The following is a 27,016-nucleotide window of genomic DNA, read 5'->3' as shown; positions in this document are numbered from 1 at the left end:
TTTTCTTTTCTTTAAAAATGTCTTCAATAAATAAGAAGGCACAATGCTGAATGCAGAGGAAACCTTCAAATTAAATTTAAGGTTATTACTGAAGACATCTTTTAAAGATGCCATGTAGTATAGGCTTAGCCAATTACTTTTACCAAAAGCTCTTTGACACAATTGAATGACTTTCTCTCTTCAATGCAACTATCAAGTACTTCAATCAATACTGAGGAAATCATTCTGTACAGGAGCCCCTGGACAGGAGCCACTGTACAGGAGCCACTATTTTCCAGTTGTGGAACCATACACATCAGACATCATACAGAATATACACACCCAGTGCCAAACATATGTCAAGGGATCTGTCTTTGGCTAGTTAGCGAAACAGAGCAAAGAAATGAACTTTTAACTCCACATGATGTTCTGAAGGGGCTCACTAACACAAAACAAATGTCAAAAATATTAAAGACAACTTGGGGGAATAAACGTGTATATCACTACATGGCTTTAGGAAACCAATAAGCTTTAAGTGATGGATGGGGATGTGATTGTTCCAGGATTTTGTGGGTAAATATACCAAAAGATTGTTCCACTTCCATAAAGCAGAACACGCCATAATGAAAGTATGTTAAAGAGCTGAATTGTATTGAAAATGTAATTTCATAGCCAGAAAAGAGTTCTGCACGTGTCAAAATAACTGGGATGACTGTCAACAAACTCTCCATCAACAAATAATGAAGTCTTGGATTATACTGTTCTGATATGAGAATTTTTATTAGATAAACACTAGGATCTCTTCTATCTTTAAAATCTATCATTTTATAGTATAATTTTTATTACATTTATGCATCTACAGAAAAAGTACATCTGCCTATCATTTTCAGAGTGAGAAGTGATTTGTGCTGATAGACTCTACCTTTCAAGGAACTCAAAGTCAAGTAGAGAAATTCATATCTATTTTCTACTGTATAATGGCATAAATTTCAAACATTGATTCTAAGATAAAGGGTAGATGGTATTCTTTATGTCTGAAATGTGCTCTGAGGAGGCTTGGGTAACCAGAGGATCAGGATGAAGGAAAAATCCATATGCTTGCATTCCAGAATTTTAAATGTTGGATTTCCTTATGATTTTAAATGAGTAAAGGATTCTTAAACTGATGATTAAGTACAAATTAATTAGACTCATTTTTTTAAACTTGATCTTGTATTTTTTCAGAGCTTAAAAGATGACACTCTATTATTTACTAGCACAAGAAGTGTCAAAGAATTTGAATGTTTGCTAATATTAGCCATTCCTTGCTGATTATAACTCTGGATTGTGATACATATTTTGATGGGGAAAATCGATTCTTATGTTTGTCATGAATGGAAAAAATGTGATAAAATCATTTTCAAAATTTGGCATAATTGGTTAAGAAAGAAAAATAGAACAGATACAAAAATCTATATTTAGTTAATCCCCAACAAATATTACGTAACTATTCTTATTCTAAAGGAATAAAAAATTAGAGTGTCTTTGCAGTGTTTTCTTCATATCTTTGTTTACGTTAAACAAATATAAACAATAAACCTACCCAGCACTCAGATTTTGCTTTTTAATATCAATTAAAGAAAGCAGACTTGCCTTATTCTAAGACTGGGACAGAGAGTCTGGAGCACAGACAGTGCCGGAAACTCAGTGCTTTAAAAAAACAAACAAAACAAAACAAAAATAAACACGGAAGGGTGTCTAGCATCCCAAAGGGACATAGGAGCCAACTAAAAGAGCTCCCAAAGGTCAAATTTTGAACAAGTTGATCAAGAAAATAAGTACATGGTAAAACAAGTAATTGAATTAATAAATAAATGAGTCTAATAGATAAACTTCTTTTATAGAAGAATTCAAAATAACCTATGTAGCTATTTTGCCCTCAAGGCTGTAGAATATAATTCTCACCTTCTGGGTGGGCTGTACATAGTGACTGCCTTCCAAACAATACAATACAAAAAGGGGGGAAATCTTTACACTGAAGAAATTTGTCACTCACTATTTTAGCCAGATGATCAAGATTAACATCAACAGTAATAAGTCACATTTGTCATAAATCAGGTAAATGCCTTTGACATGATTTTATGACAATGAAGTATTCTTTTTTCCCCAAAAGTGTAACCCACTCTAATAGTGACAAAAAATTTTAATAGTGAAATTTTACAATATATCTGATCAGTATTCCTCAAAACTATTAAATTATCAAAAACAATAAAATTCTAGGAAAATGTTACAGCCAAGAGGAGTCTAAAGAAACATAACACCTAAATGTAAAATAGTACTCCAGATGATAAGAAAAGACAGGTAAAACCTAAGGAAATCTGAACAAAATACATACTTTGGTTAATATTATAATAGTGAGTAGATATTAATTAGTCCATATTGTGACCAATGTACTGCGTGAATGTAAGATGTTAATAATACAGAAAACAGAGTATTGGGGTGGACAGGAACTCTCTGTACTATCTTTCTATAAATAAAAAAACTATTCTAAGTCAAAAAGCTCATTTTTAAAAAAGAGAACAAAATTAAAATTAAATGTTTATGAACAGACCCACAAGTGCTTCAGAGATGGGAGTTACCCACCAAAAACTTTAAAATAACTATGATTACCGAGTAGGAAAAATATGATAACATGGTGAATTTCACCAAAGAGTATACTAGAACCTTTTCAGAAAATAAAAGTTGTAAAACTAATACAGTAACTGAAATGAAAAATTGATTCCCAGATGAGAATTCTGCTGAAGAGAGAATTAGCAAATTAGGAGACAAGTGATGAGAATACTAATTTGAAGCATAGGGAAGTCCCAGTGATTCATTTATAACCAGTTTGTTGTGCCGGCGTGGCATATGGAGAGAGATTAAACCCAAACATACACGTACACAACTCTGTTTCATAACATCCTTTTAAACTTCATTCCATGTAAGAAAGTTTTCCCTGTCTCTGAAAACTTTGGCAGAACAATGACAATTGTGGTGTTAAAGATGGTTCCACATCGTGTTTATGTTTAAGAACAGGGACTCTTAGTCAAGTTGACAGAAGTCAGAACAATAGTGACTGTGGAGGCAGGAGGTAATTATTTAGATGACCATGTGAGGTGAGCTTCTAGACTTCTGTTCATGTTCTGAGTTTTCATCTGGATAGTAGCTCAGCAGCAATATTCATTTGAAAATTAACTTTAGAAATAAAAATACAATAAAATAAAGTCAGACCCTTCTCAAGGATCACCTGCCACCTGTCTGACTTACTCATCACTTTCAGTCCTGGCACTTGTTCACTATTTCCCTGCCACGTTGGTCTCCTTGTCCTCAAACACATTAAGCATACTCTCATTTGGAAATGTTTACATTTCTTCCCTATATCTAAAATACTCTTCCCAGAGAACCAGGTATTAACATTTTCACTTCCTTCTAGTCTCTGTGCAAATGTTGCCTTCCTTTGTAATCTTATATAAAATATACCACTCACACACACACACACTCACACATCACTCCCTCTCCTCTTTATCCTGGTCATTATTTAAAGCACTTTCTATACTAGTTATTAACATATTTACTCATATTTCATAGATGCATGTTATAAAAATAAGATCAGTGTTTTATATTTTTGTAACCTCTGTTTTATTCAAAAGTGTCAATCCTGATAAATTATAACACTACATAAATCTCTTGTTTTATTGTTATTACCTAAACCACACACACACACTTAGAATGCTGTATCCTAAGAAGTATGAGTTATGCTATTTATAAAAAAAAAAAAAAAAAAACAAACTTTGATTATGGGGGGGGCATAGTAGAGAAAGTTAAAATAGTAGAAAGTGAACAGAAAGGTTGACAAGGTTAGCAAGTGCTGTTCATATTTAAAGTCCATGTAAATAATAAAAGTAGACATGTAAGTACACTGGCTGATTTGCTTATTGAAGACACACTTTAAAACTAGTTCAGGAGGCAGGTTTTAGAATGTGATAAATGAATTAAACCGTGTCAGTTTCAAACTGTCACTGTCAGAATCTAATTCAAATTTAAACAGCAATTTAAACAGTATAAAAGATTGCCCTCATCAGTCCTACATAATATTAACCTTTGGAGCTTTCCACAGAATAGATAGTAAATTGATTAATTACGAGCCTTTTACCTGGGGACCTGGGTAGAATTCAGCAGCTCAGAAGATAGGTAACGAGATTGGTAGGTTCATTTCAGTCCCCAGTGTACTCTAATTCCCAAGACATATCCATCCACCTGTTGTATTTTCCCATTTTGTATTTTTCAGTGAACAAAATTCTAAGGAGTCAGAGATGGCTGACATTTTAAATCTTCTTTGTAAAGTGACATAATTGTATGTACCAGCAAGGTTGGAGCAAAGTTATGTGTAGGAAAATCATGGGGGTACGGGAACATATTGTCATGAATGGAATTTGTTTTAATTGGTTCCCATCACTTCAGAAGTACATTTCTATTTCTAATATTGCCCGTTACACAGCCATTCGCTCATACATTCAATTAAGCACTCACGAGTGACTCTCATATGACAATCTGTGTGGGTCATGTGTACTTACCACCAGAGAACTTACTGTCAGATGAGACATGAAAACATGTTAATAGGTGATGCCTCGATTGTGTTCTAAGAAATGAAAAAGGAGATTTGTGGAGTTGAATAACCTGTACTGAAAAGATTCAAATAATTTTTTTTTAATGACATATAAGTTAGATCCTGAAATGAGAAGTCATTCATCAAACCTTGGAAAGGAAATGAGGGTCTAAGGTAGCCCTGTACGGGGAAAAGGAATGGGATGTGCACAGCGCTGGGCGCAATAGAGTATGAGAGTGGGTGTTAGAGGAGACACTGAAAAGAAAAATAGTCTCAGTGTGTTGCATGACACTTACAGAAGTAGGAATTATTTTGTGAAGGCAAGAGCAACTTGTAAAATAATTTCTGTGAGACAGGCACCTCATCAGATTTGCATTGCAGAATGCTCATCCTGGCTGAATTTATAAAGAAAGCATTGGTGCTGAACAAGATTGGGCCTGGAAAACCTGTAAGGAGACTTTTGTAAGAAGCCAAGTTACTGATCAGGGTCAATTAAACTGGGGGAAGAACAGTAGAAATAGACAGAAGTGAAGAAGATTGAAAGATATTTGATAGAGTAAACAGGACTCATGACTAGATGAGGGAAAAGAAAAAGATGTAGGATGAGTGAAAGCCCAGGCTTTCTTGCTTGATTAAACATGTAGTGGATGTTGTTGGTATTGAAAAAAATGATAAAATCCTAAGTGTCTATTTCTATCTCCCCATTATAAGCTAATTCTACACAGGGCTTTCACATTTCTTTTTCTTTTTTTTTTTAGACAGAGTTTCACTTTGTCCCTTGGTAGAGTGCCGTATAGTCACAGCTCACAGCAACCTCAAACTCTTGGACTTAAGCAATTCTCTTGCCTCAGCCTCCAAGTAGGTGAGACTACAGGTGTGCGCCACAACACCCAGCCATTTTTTGTTATTGTTGTCATTTTTTTGTTATTGTTGTCATTGTTGTTTAGCAGACCCGGACTGGGTTTGAATCCACCAGCCCCCAGTGCATGTGACTGGCGCCCTAACCACTGAGCAATAGGCGCCCAGCCAAGGGCTTTCACATTTCTGCATGGTCTTCTGTTATAGGCTACCTTTGTAACAATGTTGGTATAGTTAAGAGACTCAGAAGATACCTTTGTAACAATGTTAGTACAGTTAGTACTCAGAAGATACAACGTCTGTCTCCTAGGCATAGTGCAAATTTGTTTTTCATTGTTTTGTTTTAATTTTTATTTCAAGATATTGGGAAGTACAAGTGGTTTTAATGTTTGTTCGTTTGTTTGTTTTCATGATAACATACATTTATTGATGCTTTGAAATTGTAGAGGCATTTCACCTTAATGACATACTTTCTGTGAAGGTGGATAATGTACTTTCTTTTGTAAATTTCAGAATATTATAGGGGTCCATGTGTTTTGGTTACATAATTTGCTTTTGTACATTTTGAGTCATGTTATAAGTGTTTCCTTTACCCAGAATGTGTGCATTGTGCCAGTTAGATGTGAATTTATCTCACCCTTCCTCCCCTCTCCTGCCTACTTGATTCTGATGGAAGTTTACTTCCGTATCAGCATGTAAGTGTTGATTGACTAGTTCCAGTTGAGTCTTGAGTACATGTGATATTTGCTTTTTCATTTTTATAGTACTTCACTTAGCAGAATGGTCTCCAGTTCCAACCAGTTTGTTACAAAAGATACTAGATCACCTTTCTGATGGCTGAATAGTATTCCAATTTTGTTACATAGATGAATTCTATAATGTTGAAGTCAGGGCTTTTAGTGTACCTACAACCTGAATATTGTACACTATACCCATGTTAGTTTCCAATGTCCTTCTCACAACTATGTCCGCATGTAATCATCGTTTAGCTCTTACATATTAGTGAGAACATGTGTTTTCATTCCATTTATAACATAATTTACTCAAGGTAATATTCTCCAGTTGCATGCTTCCAACTCGCTACAAATGACATTATTTTTTCCTTCTTCTGCTTGAGGAGTACTCCCAGTGTGGTGTGTGTGTGTGTGTGTGTGTAAGCATATACACATACTAAAAATTATTTAGGGTTGTGGGTTTGGACATTTGTACGGATATTATTTTATTTTTTTGAGGGTAGATATATGAGGTTTAAAATGTGTTAAAAGTGTTTGAATTATTTTCAGATTTTATATTTCTATAAATACTTAAGTCCTATGTTTTTATATTTCTGCTTATGTTCATGAATCTAATTTTTAGTAGGTCAGTAACAAGCATATCACATTTGTATCCAAATTTTTAAAATCCTAAAATTAACTTTCGCAGAGCTCCATTTTTCATACTTAGAGGCTGAATTTTTAAAAATATACATAAAATCAGATTTTAACATTAGAGAATTGAAATGAGCAAATTTGTATGATTTTTTATTCAATCAAAATTTACTACAATTACTGCTGAATTGCACTACAAATAAGGGAATTCTGTCTTTTAAATTTTAAAGGCTGTGGTATATTTTGCAGCTGAAATAAAAAACCCTCTGACAGACATTTATTAGTACATTTTAGAGGCTAGAGATAAATCCATCCCTGTTCTCAAAAACTGAATAACGAAAATAGAAATGAACTGGAACAGAATAGTCATTGATAGTTTATTTAAAAACTCCCACCATTTGAACATTTTTGTTATACTGAGGCAAAGGCTAGTTGAGGTCCAAGGACTTGAACATCAATAGGGTTGCTCCTGTATCTGTAACAACAGTCAGGACATCATTACCAATTTGAAGAGTTGTCTTCCAAATTAAGGAGGAAAATTGAGGGGGAAAAAAAAAAAAAGCCCTCATATATCCCTTGAGGCCCTTCATTGAGAAGGAGTAGCTGAAGGCTTAAATAAACAAATCTGTCTATGGGTGGCGCCTGTGGCTCACTGAGTGGGGCGCCAGCCCCATATACCGAGGGTGGCAGGTTCAAACCCAGCCCCAGCTGAACTGCAACCAAAACATAGCCGGGCGTTGTGGCAGGCGCCTGTAGTCCCAGCTGCTAGGGAGGCTGAGGCAGGAGAATGGTGGAAGCCCAAGAACTGGAGGTTGCTGTGAGTCCTGTGACATCATGGCACTCTACCGAAGGCGGTAAAGTGAGACTCTGTCTCTACAAAAAAAAAAAAAAAATCTATTTATAAACTTAAGACCAATCACTTAATTTTGTAACAGTTCTTAATTCTATTGGCCTGGCTATTTACAATAATGACATGTCAAGAGATATCTTTTGTAGATTAGAATTGTGCTATTGTTACCAAGCAACCAATGGGTTCATTACCCAATGTTCATGGAAGCTAATACCATGGCAGCAGCCTTTGAGAAAGGAAAAGCTTTATTCAGAGCTGACTGACAAAGAGACAGGAAGAAACAGTCAAATCTGTCTCCCTGAGCTGGGGGCTAGGTCAAGATTTATAAATATCGGATAAAGGTGGGTGATCTTTTTGAGTCTTACAATGAAGTAAGATGCCATGACCCCAGGACTCACGGTGATTGGATCCTGTCTTCTGCTATACAACTCAACCCCTGTTCCTCAATCTTGTCCAAGAAGTTAGATTTCACCTATGGTTGCATGATTGATTCACCTGTGCATGCTCAGGTTATGTGACCTTCAATTTAGAGGTCTATGGCAACTGAAAAAAACACACACACACACACACACACAACATTATCACATAAAAATTGAACCAGACAGGTCTGATGTGGTCCCACCATGTAGAGTCCCAACTGTTTTCTCTGGGAACATTCATCTATTACAGTTAGAAGTTTAGGATTTTAGCAACCTTCATTTTATTGGTATTCCCTAGGATGTGAGCCAATCAATTTGCCAAATTAACAAGACCAGGGCTTGGGATGGTTTGGCATTTTATGCAAAGTCTTTTACTAACAGAAAATTTGGTGGAGAGACCATTAACAAACATTGAATTATAGGTGATTTTATCAGGTCAACGTCCATGAGAAGGCCACAGTTTTCTCTGAATAAAATCTAGAATATGTGATAATAATTATGAACAGTTTCATTTGGTTCTTGGGTACAGCTTGCATTTTATTACAATCTACCACATTAGCAAGTGCTTTGAGGATGACCCTATGCAAATTCTGTGCTTGTTGTTAAGCCTAGTGGCCATATTATAAACCAGATTCTTGGGAAGTGAGGCTAGTAGGTCTTGCTAAATTCTGCTGAGGAAAGGTCCAATTGACTTTTGCCATTCAGTGTTGGGTCTGCCCTTTCCCACAAGCATGGAAAGAAAAGATCAGAGAAGCTGGGCTGGTAAACCTGGAATGTTAAATTCCTTCCGTCAGTAAAGCAGTGAGGGTCCTCATTAACCCTAAGAAATTCTTTGATTTCCCCTGATTACCAGAGGGTGTAACCTTAAGGGGACAGGCTTTATTGTTTGAGATTGGAAAGCAGGAAGGGGAGATGTAGAAGTACAGGGAAGAGGAGAATTTTGGAGAGTGAAGGGCAGCAGGGAGGAAGGACAGCAACTCAGAAACACAGAGAGTTCAAGTTTCTAAAACCTTTCTGCCATCCTTCAATTGTTTATTTATCCCAGTTGAATTACAGGCAGTATTTGGAAGTGAGGGAAATTCTGATTTTTTAATACATTTGGAGACCTCAAGATACCAATTAAGATATTTGCCCCATTCAGATGGTTTAGTTTAGTAGCCATAATCTTCTAGTTTATTTCTAAGAAAAACAAGTTTAGGAAGGTCAAAAGAACTTCAGGAAGATCACTGTGACTCCAACTTGTCTGAATCCCCAACAATAAAAAAAATTAATTAAAAAAAAAAGAATAATCCCTCTAATGAGATAAGAAACCATAGGAATATGGACCATAAAATGCTTATGCCTATAAGCAACTAGAGTCCCTGACGGGAGTTATCTTGGTCTGCCTTTGAACCTCCAGAGCCCATTCTGTAAATAATTTATCTAGAAAACTCAGTTTAACACCAAATACACAAAAGCCAAAATAAAAATCAAGTGTGCAAAATGAATCAAAGAATAAAGGACATATCCCCCAGGAAGAAGGTCAAAACCTTCTTTAACAAAAGAGAAAACGTCCTTCCTAATCAGAAAGGGAAAGGCACCTCATAATATCAAATCTCAACTAAAACCGGAAAACTCAGATCATAAGAAACGGGAGTTAGATCCAAGAGAGGCACTCACAGGGCAAAAACAGGTGAGAGGCAGAAGCAGAGGCCCAAGGGGCCTGTATGCGGATACTGCTCAGTATGGTTCTGAGGATTACTAAACCTTTCCAGCTGAGTTCAATTTGGACCTCATTTATGACACTGGGTGAGTCAAAATAAAATAAAATAAAAAAGTAATAAAACTCTTCAGGAACATATATATGAAGACAGAATTGAAATTCAAGGCATATACAGAACCTGGATGGTCTTTAGTATGTCCCAGGAGAAGAGAAATGTTATGCACCTTGTTTTGAAAGAAAGCTATTGGCTCTACTGAAGTTTTTTGGTAATTGGCAAGCTCTGGTTGGTGAGTGACAACTGTAGGTATATCTAGTCTCACAGTCATGGCAGGTCATTTTGTCAGCCACTTGGAATAACTAGTCCTATGGGTGTATAGCAAGTTATTTTGGCAGGCGGGCTTTCGAGACAGTTCCTGGAACAGGTGCTTTGTATCCTGTGTACTTTGTACCCCTGGTGCCTTGACTCTAATTTATTTGGGTATGACAAGAGTAACTCAAATTCTTGTAATCCAGCTGTTCTCAATCGGTGGGTCACCACCCCTTTGGGGTCGAACGGCCCTTTCATAGGGGTCACCTAAGACGATCCTGCAGATCCTGCATATCAGATATTTACAGAACAGTAGCAAAATCACACTTATGAAGTAGCGACAAAAATAATTTTATGGTTGAAGGTCACCACAACATGAGGAACTGTATTAAAGGGTCATGGCATTAGGAAGGTTGAGAACCACTGTTGTAATCAATTTTTACAACACATAATGAATTAAATCCTATGATAATTCTACTTTATCAAATGTTGTGTGTAATTTTGTTTCATTTATCTCTAAGTACACCTTACCTATCCAATATTGTGTTCTAGAAAAGTGCTTCATAAATTATGTTTGGGTAATATTGATGTCGAGTGACTTGGTCCATTATGAAGTTTTTTTTTTTTAAATCAGGAACCTTGAACTTATATTTTATTGGCACCATTCTTTTTTATTTCATAGTCCTGTATTGTGAATCCAAAATTTGCCTTTATGTTGTAGACAAAATGATTCCAGTTGAACTTCCTGAAGACCAAATCAAAATAGCTGGTATTTTTTCAACAGAATTATTCTGACATCCTGAAAATGATAAGGATTGTTAGCTCAACAACCCTGGCATTAAATTCTGGTTCTTTAGCTTATGAATACATGTAGTATCACCTGAGTGTTATTTTCATCAACTTTTTAAAATTTCATTTTCTCATTTAAATAGTCAGTCTGAACATTGTGAGAGGCAAGATAGGTAAAAAAACACTAAGCTCTTTTATCAGAGAAAAACAGATCTAGAAAGTCCCTTTATTAATATAATTTGTTTTCCGAGCTTCACTTTCTTTTCCTTTTCAGTTTCCAACACTTTTCAGTTTATCATGACCATCTCAAAATATTGAATCCCAACATGAAAAGCATATTTCAATTACTATTTTCTCTGATACATATAGATATTTATGTTGCATCAGATTTAAAGTAAATTAAAGAAAAAGGTATGAAGGAGATACTTTAATCCTGAAGTCTCTTATAAGTGAATTGACTTACAGTGGACTCAAATAATTTAGACCATAATAATCTGTTAATATCATCATATTTTAGCTTCCCTAGTTTTGTTAGCAGTAAGATTTCTATTTACAGTTATGTGACTTAATGTTTATGTTTTAAGGGTAGCAAACTTGTTTTCATAAATGTAGAAATATTTTCCTGGTCTACAGTGGAAGTTAGAGACAGATTGTAGAAAAGAGAAAAGGCAATGCTAGAGGGAAGGAGAAACACGAGTGAAGAATTGAATGCATGTCTTTGCATCAGTCACATCAGCGCTGGCACAATAATAAGGAGAAATTGAAACAAACTACCTTATACTTCTCATAACTCCCTGGAGTAGGCTATACTCAACACACATTTGTTTGTACTGCAGGGCTTGAGTCAAATTTATGTGAGTCTTTTTAATGTTTTCAGGCATTAGTGACTTATAGGAAAGTGGAAGCACTTCATAATTCATGTAAATCTGTTTTTCAAAAGAAAATACCTAAGTGTTAGACTTTCAGTTAGTTAAAGGATATCAAAGCATAAAAATAAAACTTGAAAACTCAGAACGTTGACTGGAAATTAGATTTGCACATATCTGGAAACATGTGAGTGATTGATTAACATGCTAACCTAAATCATTTTCTGACGTAGAAAAATTAAGAAGAGTCAACATTATCATGATAGGTGAATGAGTGGATTATTGAAAAATAATAATGTTCACCATGTGTCCCAGATTTCTTTAGGTAATACATAGCTATAAAGCCAGATACACCCTTAAAAAGGAATTTTCCGGGGCGGCACCTGTGGCTCAAAGGATAGGGTGCCAGCCCCATATGCTGGAGGTGGCGGGTTCAAACCCAGCCCTGGACAAAAACTGCCAGAAAAACCCCACGAATTTCCTATGTATAAACCATTTCAATAAAGCAAAACTAGTTTATCTACTATTAAACTATTTCCCCAAATCCCAAGAATGATTCGTGTACCTAACTTCATAAATGAAACTAGAATCTTGGCACAAAAATGGAAGCAGATAAGGAATTAGCTGGTGTGTGGGTTTAGAGTGCACAAATGAGGGCATACTTCTGGAAAATCAGGCTGCCAACCTCCCTGTAGGGTGGCTATTTTGGCATGGACAGGTCCATTAACTGAATAATTAAAAGAGCGCTTGGCCCTGATATCCTGAACAAATTCCAACTAGGATATTATATGCTCTTATTGCCATTTTAATCCTCCCTGAAATTTCAAGTGGACTCAAAGTTTTCCTGAATGCTCTGTCCTAATATAGTACTCCGTTGAATGTGGTGTTTTTCCCCCCACTACAGTGTGTACCCTATTTTTTGGCACTTTCACCATGAAGTTCAGTTTGTAGTTTCCAATGAGAACGTTAAAACATAATCTTCTCTCAAGAAAAATGTGGTGCCAAAATATGTTCACTAGCAATGAGTCCCCAGGGATTCTGGTAAACTAAAAAATTCACAAGTACATGATCCAGAAACTCCGTCTTCGGTAGTTCCTTGGTCTCAGTGATTGGAAGACTGAATCCACGGACCACAGGTCAGTTGTAAGACCGAATTTATTTTACATAAAAGAATACAGAGAAAAAACACCAAAGCTCCTGGCAGAGAGCAAACCCAAATGGAAGAAATGCGTTAGTGAATGGATACAGTCCCTTCCTGAAGTCCGCCACGTCTAGGAAACTTACGTGAAATTCACCCTAGGTGTAAGAAATGGACAGGAGGGGTGTCCCTGTTCAGCTGTAAGTGCAAGAGGAGGGAGACACTAAGGTCCTGCATCTCCCGCAGTTGTCTGACCCCTCAGGCCAGTGGAGCCTCCGCAGGCCCCCTCCACCTCCGCCTGCCCTCCAACCCGCTGGTTCCTCTGCCCGCTGCCGCCAGATCCACCAGAGCTGAGCTGGCTGGGGCGCCACCTGCCCCGTATCAAACGCTTGAAAAGACAATAGATATAGATATCATTTAATCAATAAATAGCCAGACAAAAAAAAGGTGCTAATGATACAGGACAGGTGGCGCCCCAGCCAGCTCAGCGGAGCTGAGAGGAGGACCTGCCGCCTCCGCCTTGGTGGTGCTGGTGCCACGGCAGCCGGCAGAGGAACCAGAGGCTGGAGGGTAGGCAAGGAGGGGCCTCCCACGCCCCCCACCTCCACCAGACGCTCCAAATAACCAAAGGGGCCGGACAACTGCTGGGGACACTCCGGCACCTTGGTGGTGTCTCCTTCCCCTTGCACTTAAGACTGAACAGGGAACCCCCATTTCCTATGCCTAGGTCAATTTCATGTAAGTTTCCTAGGCTTCAATTCCAGGAACGGACTGTGTCCATTCATTAATACCTTCATTCACCTCGCCCCAGCAGAAGAGGCTATATCCACTCATTTCCTGGCCTCTTTTAGAAGGAACCCACGCACCTGTATAGATCCCTAGACAAAGAACCCGGGGAGAAAGACCAAGAGAGACAGAGCTTTTCTCTCCCGACTTGGGTTTTCTCTCCCTACCGGGAGCTTTAGTGTTTCTGTGTTCTTTTCTGTAAATAAATCCTGTCTTACCACTGATCTGTGGTCTGCGGATTAACTCTTCAAATCACGGAGACCAGTATCAAATTTGGTGAGCTAGCCAGGAGAGAAGACGAAATTCTAGTATCACTAATGCAGATTACAGCCACGGTCTAGTTACAATGTTTGATAATTTCTTTTGCCAGACAGCTTGTACTCTGCAATTTTAGGTTTTCTTTCTTAGGTTCCGACGGAGTAACATCATGAAACTGATACAGGGTGGGCGTCGCCTGGGCCAGTGCAGCCTGAACCAAGGGGAGGACAGGCCTGCCTTCTGTGTCTCCGCGGGGGGGTGTTGGTGTCGCGGTGCAAAGGAGCCAGCAGGTTAGAAGGTAGACAGAGGGGCTACGGGAGGCTCCAGTGGCCAGAGGTGCCAGACAACTTCTGGAAAGACCCCTCCATGTTGCCAGCTCAGAGAACACCTTAGTGTCTCCGCTGTCAGCCTCTGTCCCCCTCCTCTGGCACTTGGGGCTGAACGGGGAACCCCCCATTCTCAGGCTGGGTCAATTTCATGTAAGTTTCCTAGGCCTGGGAACTCACTGGTGTTTTGCGCTGAGGGAAAGGGATTGTATCCATTCATTTGTTAGGAATATTTATATACCCCTACAAAGGACCCAGACAGGAGAGATTTTTTCCAACTTGGATTTTTCCTCCTGCCAGAAGCTCCGGTGCTGTTTCTATATTCTTTTCAGTTAAATAATTCCTGGTTTACCACTGGATCTGTGGTCCACGGATTCATTCTTCTAATCCCCAGACCAAAGACCTTTTGAAGAAGAAATTCCGATAACAAAATCATACCCACACATATAATATATATGCACACATGTATTTGTATGCAACATTTCTTTTTTAGTTCTCTTTTACAAAGTGAAAACCAAAAAAAATGGGCTATAGATATTACCTTTATGTTTCTGACACTATGTAAACACATCCTGCCTTATCAATAAACAACGTGTTTTAAAATGACAGTCTTGAGCCGGGCCCGGTGGCTCAGGCCAGTACTCCTAACACTCTGGGAGGCCCAGGCAGGTAGATTGCCTGAGCTCACGGGTTCCAGACCTGCCTGAGCCAGAGCAAGAACCTGTCTCTAAAAATAGCCAGGCACTGTGGCAGGCACCTGTAGTCCCAACTATTTGTGAGGCTGAGATGAGAATCGCTTGAGCCCAAGAGCTTGAGGTTGCTGTGAGCTGTCATGCCAAAGCACTCTACTGAGGGCTACAAGTGAGACTTTGTCTCAAAAAATAAAATAAAATGACACTCTTGTAAAAAAAGAGACCATTATTATCTTTTTCCAATGTTGACACTAAATCTTTTTTTTTTAGAATATGAAAGTATGAGTTTATTTTATATTAGAGAATGAGAAGAAGAGGTGAGAAAGAGACAGAGCAGACGACAGGGAGAGGGAGAAGAGGAGGGGAAAGAAAAGGAGCAAGAGAATGGCATGAAATCCCAGGGAAGAGAGAAGAATGCCCATAATACTAAATCTTGAATGAAATGTGGATGCATTTCAGAAATATCACTGACAGTATTCATATCTATAGGTTCGTAAGGACACATATTTAAATTAAGTACATTTAAAAATAATTACATATTGGGCAGGTGTGTTGGCTCACGCCTGTAATCCTAGCACTCTGGGAGGCCAAGGCAGGAGGATTGCTTGCGGTCAGAAGATTCAGACCAGCCTGAGAAAAGACTCATCTCTACTAAGAAATAGACACCTAATGGCTGGGCGTGGTGGCTCATGCCTATAATCCGACCCCACTGAGAGGCCAAAGTGGGTGGATTGCATGAGCTCACAGGTTTGAGACCAGCCTGAGCCAGAGCAAGACAAAAAAAATAGCTGGGCGTTGTGTCAGCTGCATGTAGTCCCAGCTGCTCTGGAGGCTGAGGCAAGAGAATCACTTGAGCACAAGAGTCTGAGGTTGTTGTGAGCTGTGACAACACAGCACTCTACTGAGAGTGGCAAAGTAAGACCCTGTCTCAAAAAAAAAAAACATAAAAAAAATAGACACCTAAGTCATAATGTTCTGCTGTTAAAACTGAAAAATACATCAGGCATGGTGGTACACACCTATAGTACCAGCTACTCATGAGGCTGAAGCATGAGGATCACTTAGACTCAGGAGTTTGAGGTCTCTGTGAGCTAGGCTGAGTCCATGGCACTGTAGCCCAGGCAACATTTCAAGATTCTGTCTCAAAAAATCAATTAATCAATCAATAGCTCTTTAATTTTAATATTTATTATATTTCCTAACTTCATATGATGTCAGGTTAGGAAGTAACACATCAAATGTGCATAGGTGTACTTTTAAAATTTGATATCATAAAGTTAGGAGAAGTATTAGAACAAATACCTTGGCTCATGATAATAAATTTACAAATAAATTAAGTTGAAGAATGTTTACCACCATTTTAACAGGAAAACTGCACTAACTTTAAAAAAATATGTTTGAAACAACCTGGCACAAATATAGGTCAACTACAATATATCAGATTTACTTGGAGGAAGGTGATCAAGGGATGGGGGAAGCTCAGAGAGCATACTAACCATTTCTTGATTGCGTGCAGATGCTGCTTCCGCGGACATGCACAACTTTATGATCAGTGCTCAGGGTGAGTGCAGAAGGGAACTGTGTGTTTAATTATGGTTAATTATTCTCCCAAGAACACATAGAAGTCTGGCTAGTTATTTGTAATTTCTTCTCAAATGTGAACTTACGATTTTGGCAAGATCTTAGAAAGTTGTGATTACCCTTGTCATTTGTCCAATTAGTACATTGTAGGTGGGATTGTTACTGACAGACAGCATGCATTGTAGGTACTCAACATATATTGGATAATTAAGTATAACTATTATTAAACAAATTCCCAAGAGTGTATTACTGATCTTTCAAATAATGTTGCACAGAACTCAAATGGAAGTTTCAAAACACCCTTTTTGGGGGTTCTCCTCTTCTGAAGGCATGGTCAGAAAGACAAGGAACTAGAAACCTGAATCGAAAGACTAATCTTTTTTTTTTTAAATGATCTAGGGATATAATCATGAAAATGTATTTAGTTAAGAAGAAAGAAAAAAATGCTCACCTCGTTTTCTTTGGCATTCTGTTATAGATAGGATGGTAAATTGTTTGAACTTTATTTGTACAATCATAGCCAATTTCTTTTCTTTTCTTTCTTTCTTTTTTTTTTTTTTTGAGACATAGTCTCACTATATTGCCCTTAGTAGAGTGCAGTGACATCACAGCTCACAGCAACCTCAAACTCTTGGGCTTAAGCAATTCTCTTGCCTCAGCCCCCCACGTAGCTGGGACTACAAGCACCTGTCACAATGCCCAGCTATTTTTTTGTTGCAGTGGTCATTGTTGTTTTAGCTGGCCTGGGCCTGGGAGTATGTGGTTGGCACCTTAACCACTGTACTACAGGCGCAGAGCCAATAGCCAATTTACAATTTTTTGTAAGTACTTTCTTTTTATTTCCACTATTTCTTAAATGACAACCCAAATAAAATTCATATGCATATAAAATTCAAGTATAATAATGAAACAAAAACTCACTTAAAATGTATGTGTTTTATTTTCACATATCAAAATATGAGTATGTGTATCAAAATTAATTATTAGAAATCACCCTGAACACATCAAAAGTCCAAGGTAATTTTTAAAATATAGCATAAATTCTGGAAATATTGACACTACTTTAAAAAACTCCAGTTACAAGCAGCATAAACATCGATGTATTTGGAAGTATTTAAAATAAACCTTACATCATGTGTGTGTTTGTGTGTATTCTATTTTTTCATTGACTTTATTATATTTTGATAACTCATTATAGGCTTTTTTTTTTACATTTTTATTAACTTTACTATATGTTTTTCTTTTTTATTTATGAACAAGATTCACTGTTTTCAGAAATAGAAAAAAATTTCTGGAAATTAGAATCTTCAACTATAAAACACCAATAAATTACAAATTAGGTGTAAATTTATTACACTCGTTACATATACTTTTGCATTGTTAGAGTAAATAGAGAAAGTGAAGAAATCAATGTGTATATAAATTATTTTTAAGCACTTTAAAAATTACTACTAGAAGGGAATTACAACTATTAGGGGAACTTGACTGTATACATTAATGGTATTTACTATTAATGAAGTCATGTGAATTATTCATCAGAATAACAATTCTTTTTGACTGTATTTTCCTTGTTTCTAAGTTTTGTTAGTTTCTCACAAAAAAAAAAAATCACTAATTGCTTCCAAAACCCCCATTGTTTTTTGTCATCCTAAGTAGTTTAGGAGACTATTTGGAAGTGTTTGGTGCAGATACACAGCCCTTTCCTGCACAGCTATAGTAGCAACGGAAGGCCCTGAGGCTGCATCTACAGGAGGCCGAAGCAGCCAATACACGCAACAGGATGACAAACAAATTTAGGAGCCCGGGGTGAAAAACTGCTTTTCAATTAATCAACCTGACAAGTTAGCTTGTTTTTTATTTTTAAAATTGTTACCTTAATATTCTGCGTAGATGTATTTTGCATTTGAGTTCCTGTATTCCAATGTTAACCAGTAAAAGATAGGATGTCACTCTTTTTGTATTGCACTCTCCTTCCATCGTTTCCCAATATTCAGTAAATTATTGCCAAAATTATAGCACTGTCTTGGGGGAATCAGTGAATGAAGGTTTTTGTCCACTCTAAGGATAAAACAGGAAAAGGAAAGGCTAGATCAGATACTCAAAGACCACTCTCCCAAGAAGAACAATGGTAGCCAATGTCCAGGAGGCCAAAGTTGGGGGAAAAGCTATGGCAGAAATCAATGCAAAGGACATATTTGGGGATGGGGAAATATTCTTTCAAGATTCCAGAAATACCTTATTTTTTTGATAGATTTTAATTCTCAAATTTCAATATGGCTAATTCACTTTATGGTCACTATAGTATGGCTACTTTATTTTTTTAGTACAAGATAATAACAAGCTTGAATTTCCTATAAAGTATTATAAAACATGGACTTTTTTACTATTATCGATAAATATAAAATACTTACAGCCATTAATTATTGACTAGAGCATTTTATATTGATTTGCTATGTTCAAGAAAATTATTTCATAGCAAAGAGGTGGTGCTCTTTTAAACCACCTTTGACTGGTTTCACTCGACAAGGATTATGAGTATGTGTCCACAAAGGAATGTCTATTTACAGAAAGCTTGCCTCCGGAGTTACCTGCACATATAGAGCTTTGAAAAAACATCTGTGAAAGGCAGGACTCATTTGGTTCCTAATAAAAGTTACCCTTGGGTAGGTCATTCAGTCTACATGATCTTTCACTGCCACTGCAGACTTCAGAGGGAAGAAAACAAGAACATCAAAGTCTTACTATTTTATATATAACTTTGTCAGTTACCAATTTAAGACCTTTTTAAAAATGCACAGTCAGCAATATAGCTGCAAAAGGTAAAAGGAACTTAAAGTCAACTCCCCACTGTGCGGTCTACCTCTGAGCTCACTGTGGAGTGTGAGCTGTTTGAAAACGCTGGAAACAAAGAGCAGAGAAGGGCCAGAAAGGCGCTCAGGCTTCCTCGTGGACGGCTTTCATCTCTTCTCCCCAATTGCCGTCATTGGAGCAAGTAGGAGATTCAGTGTGTCCTGAATAGTTTAGTTTGTATTTGACGACGCTGGGAAGAGCTAACTGCATTCATGTCTGCTGACCCTTAAACAGTTCACTTCACTTAAAGCATCCTGGTTCTAATTTTATTTTAAGGACGGCCCAAACTTCCATGTTTATTTTTGCATTTTCTTTATGTATAAAAAAATTAATCCACATTTCCTCATATAAGGCCATCTTCACAAACAGAATAAACAAATTTCTGTGAAACATAGCACCCTAATTGCATCTCCTGTTAGTAGAAAAATCTCTTTTTTTGTGAATGCAATTTCTTTCCAGATAATGTAGGAAAACACACGTGAATTCATGAGGAATAAAGCAAATTTCTTCTCGAGACACTCAGGTGCCCTGACTCCAACTGACAGTCGGTGTGGTGACACATGTCACACAGAACAGGCACCATCCCAGAACCACCTCTGTTGGCTTCCACGTGAAGATGGTTTCTCCCAACACCAGAGATGTTTTGCTAACTGATAATTTGACTTGTTTACACTGTCATATTTAAGGAGAAATACTTGAAAAATAACAAAAAAGGTACCAAGAAATAAAGTTTATGATAAAAAATGACCTATTTAATCCTAACAGAAGAAAAAGAATCCGTTTTTATTTTTCTGGCAAAGTGTGAACTAATTGTAGACTCTTCTGTTAAGGGATTCTATTAAAATAGTAAGAGTAAAGCAAAGTAATTACTTTACTTTCACATTTTATTTTGTACTTTCCAAGAACCAACTTTCTGTTATTTCATCTCTTTTTCAGTCTCCAGCAACTTTGAACAAAGAACCTGAATAGAGTATAGGTTTGTTTTTTTAGTTTCTCAATTTCAGTTCAACAAAAATTCAATAAATATCTGCTATGTCATAGATACTGTGCCAGAAAATACTGAAACAGAATGAAAAACAAATTATTCCAGTTCCCTACTATACTAGTTTAATTTTAGGGAAAGAGACTCAAAAAGTGAGAGCTCAGCACAGGCTCGGGGTTCCTAAGAATTGGGTCAGACCTCATCATAAATCCACAGGGCCAGGCTTTGCTCCTGGTCCACAATAAATGCTCAACAAGTGTTTATTTGATACATGCAAAAATATTCTGGTTATTAGAGACTGGGAAGAGTGGGGGAAGTGAGGATAAGAAGTGGTTGCTGGGCGGTGCCTTTGGCTCAAGGAGTAGGGCACCGGCCCCATATGCCAGAGGTGGTATGTTCATAACCCAGCTCCAGGCAGAAACTGCAAAAACTTAAAAAAAAAAAAAAAGTGGTTGCTGAACAGATGCAAAATTACAGTTAAATGGAAGGAAGACATTCTAATGTTCTACAGCAATGTAGAGTGCCTATAGTTTAAAATAGTTTATTGTACGTTTTCAAATAGCTGGAAGAAGGAATTTTTTAATGTTCTCCAAATGAAGAAATGATAAAGGCTTGGGGTGATGGATATGCTAATCCCCTGTATGATCATTACACATTGTATGCATGTATCGAAATATCACTTTGTACCCTATAAACAGGTACAATACTTATGTGCCAACTGAAAATTTAAAAAATGCAAAACAATGTAAGGTTTTGACCATAGTGATAAGGGTATGATGTGCTACAGCAGCTTAGAAAAGAGATTCTCAGTGTGGCCTGAAGAGTTCCCCGGAAGTATTAAATGTTCACTTGCTCCTCTCCCTTACCCCCTGCCCCTTCTCTCCTGCCCCATAAGTGCATGAACACATACGTACACATCCTCAGCTCCCTAGAATTTCAATGGAATATTTGGTTGCAGTTTGCCAAGATTCCTGCATAATTAAAAATTTATTCTTTTAAGCACTAATATTTTGGCATGTTTTGAGTCCACTGTGGATGATGTGATTATGTCTTGAGTGTCTGTGCTGCTTCTGGGCCTGTGTGTCCACAAATCATTCCTCTCTGGCTCCTGGTCTGCTCTGTAGTATGAGGTGGACGACAGGGAGGCTGGGTTTCCAGCTCCTGAAGTCAGAGGGCTCCAGCTAGATTCAATCAGTGGCAGGCACCTTTGGGAGCCAGGGTGATGGAAGAAGGGAGAACCAGGGGGCCTGAGTCCAGCCTGGGGGCCTCCTCCCTTGAGGAGTTCTGCATCTCTGATAGAGGATTTCTGCTGTTTCCAATCCCTGGGTTGCCTCAATGTCTCTTTTCTTGTTGTGAAGCTGGCCTTATATGAAGAAATGTGTTTCATGTAAACAGTCCTTTGCATAAAAATTCACTGAGTTTTACATACTCAGAGTAGTTTTTCCTGGGTTAGACTCGGGCTGTCATGTTTCCCAGGTAACTGCATCAGGCTGAAGGATTGAGCTGAAGGAAGTGGTGTTCAGATGTTTTCAAGTACAATGAATTATCCCAGACAGTTGTACTCTCATCATAAAATAATATTACTTCATACTAAGTGTGCTCTTATTAATTTCCATGTATTCTTTTATTAAGCCCTTCCAAGAAGTCTTGAATGTACGACCATTTACCTAGTTTCACAGATAAAGTAACTGAGTCCTAGAGACTTAATCTGACTCATCTGAGCCACCTTATTAGTAGGCAGCAGAGCCTGGATTTACCCCAGCCCTTTAACTACGCGGACACCACTTGTCGGTGCTGCTGGTAGTCTAATCCCTCAGAGTCAAGCATCGTTTCAGCATAATGCCATTTTCCTTCCCTCTTAGCTGCAGTCTACATTAGTTACTTCCTGCTTTAAATGTTATCCATCCTGAGAAATCATAAAACCATACTTACTGGAATTGAATTAAATCTATAATGTGGGCAAAGGCAATCCAAGTGAGAGCATAGAGAGAACTCCTATGAACACAACAGTCAAGCTTTAATTTGTGAATAATATGGGATTTTTTTCATTTATAAAAGCTTTTTTTTTTACTTTATGATTCTCTATAATGTTCTGAAACATAAAGTTTGTTTGATACTTGAGCTTCTAGTATCTAAATTATTTCTACACACGTAGGGACCCTGAAAGGCCAAACTCATACTTGATCAATCTCTGCATTCACAATACATAGTTCAGTGTCCAAGTCATCAAAGGCACTCGATAAACGTGATTTGCAATGGTAATTAGATGAAGTAATACACATGTAAGTGGATGTGTATATGTGCTATATATGTGTAATGTTCTAATATAAATATATATGTTTAAGTACCTCTAAAATAAATACCCCTAGATTATCCAAAACATACCTGCCATAATTTTAAAAATTCATATATATGATATATATAGATTGCATATTTCAGCATACAATTACAAAATAATTTACTAATCCATATTTTGAATAGATGAAATTAACTCTGAGATGGCAATACAAGGTCACATTTATCAATTTAGACCTCTGGTCTTGAATAGGAAGCTAAATGCACAGGTTTCCCTAAAATCTGTTAACACACACCTGCCCTCCAAAAAGCACTGAAGAGGTTAAAAAGCTAACATAAATACACAAGAGAAAAGAGAACAAGACAGAACAGTGTGGCAAACTAGAGTTGTTAACTACATCGTATAAACTGAGAAGTTGCTGGACAATTAGATTAATTTTGTGAGAAAACTGAAAGTTTAAGGCTGCAATGTGAAGGAAATAAAGCAGGTTGATTCACAGAAAGGCTCAGGATTTGAAGAAATCAGGTACCGCACAAAGCAGGAAACGTGTATGAATCTGCTTACAATAATGGTTGTTCAAAAGTTTGTATAGCAAGCAGTTACATTCTCAGATGTCTCCACTCGAAAAAGTGAATAGGCAATTACTCTCTTTTCACTTTGGTAAAAGACAGGAGTTTGAATCCTGGGACATATCAAATTACATAATTTCTGATCTTGACAATGCTCAGTATGATGGAGAGTAGTGGTAGGTATTTTCTTTCTTTTTTTTTTCTTTTTTCTTTTTTTTTTTTTTTATTGTTGGAGATTCATTGAGGGTACAATAAGCCAGGTTACACTGATTGTAATTGTTAGGTAAAGTCCCTCTTGCAATCATGTCTTGCCCCCATAAAGTGTGACACACACCAAGGCCCCACCCCCCTTCCTCCGTCCCTCTTTCTGCTTATTTTCATCCAGAAACCATGAGAATTTATATTCTAAATTGTGGGCCTCAATTAGGGGGCCTACATCATCCTACTCCCTTCTACATACACACAAAAGCTAACAGCCAGGCCTAGCCTCCTTGTAAAACTTCGAAAGACTCCTTCCCTCTTGCAACTAATATGCCCAAGAGAAAAGCCCAAGACGGACAGACAGCATTTTCCTAATTAACAAAAAAAAAAAAAAAAAAAAAATTCCCCTTTGATTACCCCTACAGGGATACTCAAAGTCAAGAAACACTACTTTGACTTTCAAAATCCATCTTCATGTCTCAATAGTAAATATAAGTAAACTATTGCATTAAAAATGCCCCAACTTTAAGGAAATCTTCTTAAATAACTCATCAAAACCAAAACAAGCTAACAAAAAATCTTCAAAGCTTAAAAGTTATACAAACAGCAAGAAAAAAGAACTTTAAAAATTCTAGATTTAGTATCGTCAAGCATTTAGAGTGCTATAAAAGCAACATACAGAAAGAAAATAAAACACAAAACTATGATAGTATAAATTCATAAAAAAACAACAACAAACACCTCGCTATGGAATTGAATGAAAATCTTCTCCAAAATAGCCATAAAAGATGTCATAAAAACATAAAGAAAAAAAACTAACATTAGTTGATTGACTCAAAAAGTTCATTTCCAAAATAACAGAAATTTAAAGAAGAGAAAACAATGAATATGAAAAAAGTAGACTTATCAGGGGAATAATACAAGAAAGTGTTTTAGAAGTCAGAGCACGAGGCTCCAAGTTTGAAAAGCCAACTAAATCCTAAAATAACAAACGAAAAAAAGACTCCAAACTTCATAGTCATTACGTTTCAAAATATTGGGGATACAGAGAAAAATTTGAAAGCCTCAGAGAGCAAAAGCAAGTCATTTATAATTGATCAAGGGTCAGAATGGTATCAGAATTCTTAAAATATCATTAAAAACGAGTAATGCTTTGAGAGTGAAAAATGTATGTTAGTTTGAAATGGGTGGAGGGAGAATGTGGAAATCTTTATTCTGCAATCATTATGCATTTTAATGATTTTTCTATACTTTTGTTTTTTGTCTCCCAAGTTATCATTCTTAAGAAGTTACTGTAGATTAGCATGTAGTAAAATATTAGGCCATGCCCAAAGAGCTTTCCCAGCTTTTGCCCTCAGCCTCTGGAAAGTAATATGTGGATCCTTGGGAGCTGATGCCTGACAGAAGCATCTTTACTGAGGGCCTTGGCTCATGCAGCACAGTCTAAGGATGTGATGTAGGGTAAGAAAGGCCATACCAGGAAGACAAGGCAATTTAAGCTGAGGGTTTTGGGTCACAAGGTATCAATCAATGTAGAGACCAAGATCAGTGCTTGCTTTAGCAGCACATATACTAAAATTGGAATGATACAGATTACCATGACCCTGCACAAGGATGACACACAAATTCGTGAAACGTTCCATATTTTTAGAGACCAAGATCAGCCACAAGTATAGTCAATCCATTAATCAAGCCTGTGTACTGAAACCCCAGTAACACTGAACATTAAGGCTCAGGTGAGCATCTGTGCTTGTCAGTATTGCATGAGTGTTGTCACACATCAATGGCTGGAAAGTGATGCACCCCGACCACACAGGGAGAAAACAAGGAGGTTCTGCACCTGGCGTTTCCCCAAACCCCACCCTGTGTGCTTTTTGCTTTGGCTAATTTTAACCTGTATTCTTTTCCTGTAATAAACCATAATCATGAGTAAAACAGCCTTCAGTGAGTTTTGTAAGCCCTCTGGAAAATCATCAAAACTGAGAGTTGTGTTGGGAAACTTTCAGACTTATCACTGCATCAGAAGTTAGGGTAGCCTTGTGTGGATTATGATTCTTCCAAGTTTTATAGTTGATTCTCTCAGCTGTCACAATATGCTTCACCAAAGGAGAAAATGACATGTATTGGGGTCTTAGAAATGAGGCATAAAACAAAAGTAGGAGGCAAGTAGAATTTCAAGATGAAGAAGTAAGGATACCCTAAGACACCAGATATGCAGCAGATCTTAGTAAGCAGCCAGATTGGAACAGGAGAGCAGAGAGAGCACCAGATAAGTACTTTAAAAAGAATAAGGAAGGCCAGGTGCGATGGCTCATGACTGTAATCATGGCATGGTGGGAGGCTGAGCTGGGAAGATCCTTTAAGTTCATGAGTTCCACACCAGTCTGAGCAAGAGTAAGATCCCGTCTTTACTAAAAATAGAAAAATCAGCCAGGTGTGGTGGTGGAAGCCTGTAGTCCCAGCTACTTGCGAGGCTGAGACAGGAGGATCACTTGGACCTAGGAGTTTGGGATTGCTGTGAGTTAGGCTGATACCATAGCACTGAATCCCTGTTTTTTGAGACTCAAAAAACAAAACACAACAAAATATAATAATAAAAAAGGAGGAGGAGGGAAGAAAGAAACTGTAGAGACTGTGGAAACTTTCTAAGTAGGGAGGCACTTTCACAAGGCCACAGCGGTTAGTGTTAGGTAGGAATGGGGGCCATGATTATTCAATCTTTCCATTTCTCAAGCTGGAAATACATATTTTTACATGAGAAATTTGATTCTTATATGAAAATACCCAATCTCTAAATTTTTTAATTAAAATTTTATTTTCGGATAATTATAGATTTATGGTTGTAAAAAATAATATAGAGAAATCTTCCAGTTTCTAAATGATGACAACAAATATAACTTAAAATATTTTTCAGTATAAACATAACAAACCTACAGGAACAAATACATTCCACCAACATATCAATAGTTGGCAGCTTTGCTGCACAATATTAATTTTTTTTCTGATTAGGCAGTGTTTTAAGTTAAAAACAAGACTCTGATGATCCTTTGCATTTATTTCTAAGATCATATTCAAGATCACTGAATTCTTTTTCAACTTCAAAAATTACTTGGAATTTGACATCATTTAGATTCGCTCAATGCTAAATATTTATTTACTAGTTCAATCAAGAGACACAGGAAAGCACATGCATTCTAGCGGGCTCTCCAGTGTGAAGTCAGCTGCCAGGTTTGAGTCAAGACTCTTCACTTAACGTTGGTAGTAAAAGCTTGGGTTCTGTCACCAATGGGGAAAGATCATGGCCTCCCTAATCACACTAATCTTCATGCTGCGGATATTTCCCTAAGAACCAGTGCTCTCAGGAATCTTCTGCAAAATGCTACTCCAACTTCAAACTACAGCCAGAGTCTTTGAGAAATAAGCACTTCCTTTAGATAATGTCTAGAATGCAACCATTCTCACTATTTCTACCACTATCCAGGACCCTTGAATGTAGCTCAGATTGTTACAATAGAAAACTCCAAATAGGTCACCTGCTTCCACTCTTGTCTTCCTTGATCTGTTCTCCTAACAGCC

At 37.3% G+C, this 27,016-nt stretch overlaps 2 pseudogenes; one reads left to right on the top strand and one right to left on the bottom strand.

Annotated features, from left to right (window-relative positions):
* The window catches only part of LOC128590306 (protein ZBED8-like), a 179,764-nt pseudogene that overhangs the window by 140,823 nt on the left and 11,925 nt on the right, over positions 1-27,016 (bottom strand).
* On the top strand, positions 24,989-25,089 carry LOC128592575 (uncharacterized; annotated as a pseudogene).

Source organism: Nycticebus coucang, chromosome 1 (assembly GCF_027406575.1).
Source record: "Nycticebus coucang isolate mNycCou1 chromosome 1, mNycCou1.pri, whole genome shotgun sequence".
NCBI classification, from domain to species: Eukaryota; Metazoa; Chordata; class Mammalia; order Primates; family Lorisidae; genus Nycticebus; species Nycticebus coucang.
The sequence above is the reverse complement of the archived record's forward strand: the minus strand, read 5'-3'. Positions and strand labels throughout refer to the sequence as shown.